Source organism: Ornithodoros turicata, chromosome 3 (assembly GCF_037126465.1).
Source record: "Ornithodoros turicata isolate Travis chromosome 3, ASM3712646v1, whole genome shotgun sequence".
NCBI lineage: Eukaryota > Metazoa > Arthropoda > Arachnida > Ixodida > Argasidae > Ornithodoros > Ornithodoros turicata.
In genome coordinates this window covers 57,568,385-57,570,991 of record NC_088203.1, presented here as the reverse complement: position 1 = coordinate 57,570,991, position 2,607 = coordinate 57,568,385, and the positions used below count along the sequence as shown (strand labels likewise).

The 2,607-nt window shown below is 43.8% G+C and overlaps 1 non-coding gene across 1 annotated transcript; it reads right to left on the bottom strand.

Annotated features, from left to right (window-relative positions):
* Positions 1 to 1,357: 1,357 nt before the first annotated feature.
* Positions 1,358 to 1,434, bottom strand: Trnav-gac (transfer RNA valine (anticodon GAC)). The gene has a single exon. It is a non-coding gene; the product is annotated as a tRNA-Val (tRNA).
* Positions 1,435 to 2,607: the final 1,173 nt, after the last annotated feature.

Below are 2,607 nucleotides of genomic sequence, written 5' to 3'. Positions count from 1 at the left end.
CATTGCAAGAATTCCAACAGAAAGTTTATAACCTTGAAAACCGACAGAGGCGCAACAACATTATCGTTCACGGCGTACCAGAAGAGAAATGGGAACCTGAGGACAACCTAAAAATAAAAGTGCCGAAAGAAATCTTCGAGAATAAGATGAACGTTACGGTTTCCTCGGTTGAACGTATACACCGATTAGGTAGGCGATCTTCAAGTGAACCTCATCCTGTCACATTAAGAGTTTTCGATTTCCGCGAGCAGTTGGGTGACTTCTCTAGCAGAATTAGAGCGACAAGGATATTGTTATGGGATAGCGCTCGCGAAGAAAGGTCACGAGATGATAAAGTGTGGTCGAGATACGACAAGTTGTACATAGATGGTGTGTTGTACGTTTGGGGCTATGCTTCTGGTCAGCGACGTAAAGGAGCCTCGGTAAAGGATACACAATTGACCAGTACTAATATAGCTCGACTTAATGGAAAGACCGGTTTTTGATAAATTTCGGGTTCTTAATCTAAATTCGAGAAGTATGGTGAACAAAACAGTAGACATAGAAAGTTTGCTTTCGTCTCATGATCCAGATATACTTATTGTTACGGAGACTCGGCTTCACAGTGACATTGAAAGTAGTGAAATAATTCGACCTAACTATACTATTGTTGGTAAGGATAGATCGTCTAGAGGTAGAGGGGTGGCTGGTCTCCTAAAAGAGAATATTGAGAACACTCTGCTGAAAGAAGACGTTGATGTAGAAATGGTTTGGGTGAAGCTGTTCGCCGAAGCTGTGAAGCTGACTTTTACAGGCCTCCTTCTGCAGGTGTATCCGTGCTGAATAACTTGTCGGACTACATAAACACACACATTGTCCGCCATCTCTACGTAATCCTTGGTGGTGACGTTAACTTGCCCAACATTGACTGGTCTGCTCCTGCTGCATTATCCAACGATGAATGTTCCCGCACTCTCGTCGATATGGCATTCTCGTTCAATTTGCTCCAGCTCGTTAAGGAGCCTACGAGAACGCAGGGCACTACCTCGTCAATATTGGATTCGATGTTTGTATCAAACAGGACATTTACTAGAAAAGCGGAATACAGCATTCTTGAAGGCACATCGGACCGGCACTGTTAGAATTTGGGACCCTTCACTAAAAACGGCAGCAGCTAACAACTCGCGTATTTAATGACTTCTCTAGGGCAGACGACAACAGTCTAATTGATGAGCTTTCCAACTTCTGTGATACCTTCAGTGCTCTAGCAATATCACCTGTGTCAGTCAACTCTCTGTGGGACCTCTTTACACGAAGAGTGCATTCGGAAGTTCGTGCCCCAACGACGTAAACGACGAAAGATTAAAGTCACTGAAAATGTTAGCCAGCTGTAGGATTCGAACCCACATCTTCTGGATTGTCGGTCCAGGGCTCTACCAATTGAGCTAGGCTAACACGCCTTCTCAGCGACTTCCAGGGTGCGTCATCTGAAGGGACAAACCAGCCACTCTCTCTCACTCATCCTCCTTTCACTCTTACATTTTTGCTCACTCACACACACATTCATACGACGGGATCGACGCAGGCGGCGACTGTTGAACAACAGAGAACTGATGTTCTGAGGCTGAACAACATAGAAAGGACAAACACATACAAGGCCTTGTATGTGTTTGCCCTTTCTATGTTGTTCCGCCACACGAGAGGGGAAAGGGTAGAAGCCTTACCCACGGAGCAAACACCGGCGGTGAGTGCTGAAATCAGAGCTATCTTATCAAAAACGAGGTCACCCGACGGCTTGTAACCCTTTGCCCCCTCGTGTGGCGTGTCAATTTAACCTCCTTTCTTCTCAGCTCTGCGCTCAAACTACGAGCCGCTAAAATAGAGGCGGAGCCAAGGGCTCGTTTCCACGGATTTTCGGCGAATTTATTTCGGCAAGTGCCATTGCATTACGAGTGGGATTATGTGCTATACGGGGTAAAATGACCACGGGGAACCCATTTCCGCAAAGAAAACGTTAGGTTGCCTGGGAAAATTTCGAAGTTCAATTCAAGAAATTAACTTTCCGTCAATTGAAATGAAATAAAAATGTTACCAATATGTGGCAAAAGTTATTGGCAGAAAAAAATCTCTTGACCGCATGTCTCTCTGTGGCCTACGTTTTTTACGTTTTTTTGTTACGTGAATTTCTATCATGGTTGATGGACCACCCTGTATGTGCTTCGTTGTAATTATTTGGACTTTCTGTGCCCCTCCTACTTGGACCTTTTAGGGTTTGTAGTATTTTATAAATAAATAAATAATTAAAATTAGGTTTGATAGAGTTCTTAAAGTTGTTGGACCTTTTGCTTCCTATCACATACAGTATGTCTTTATTTATTTTTCTTATTTTTTTTTTTTTTTTGCAACAGAGCTCCGCTCATTTGGCAAGCAAGAGTGAGTGAGTTACAAAACATCTCCGTCAGGAAATGTCAGACCTCTTGTTTTTATCATCCCCTACAGATGTTTTACAACAACTGTAAGCTCTGTTAGCGGTGAATACGCCAGTCGTGTAGGCGGGACTATGTGCCGAGCAGACGCCTTATCGGATACAGTTTGTAAGCTAACGACTAGCTACTGAACGACTAGCTA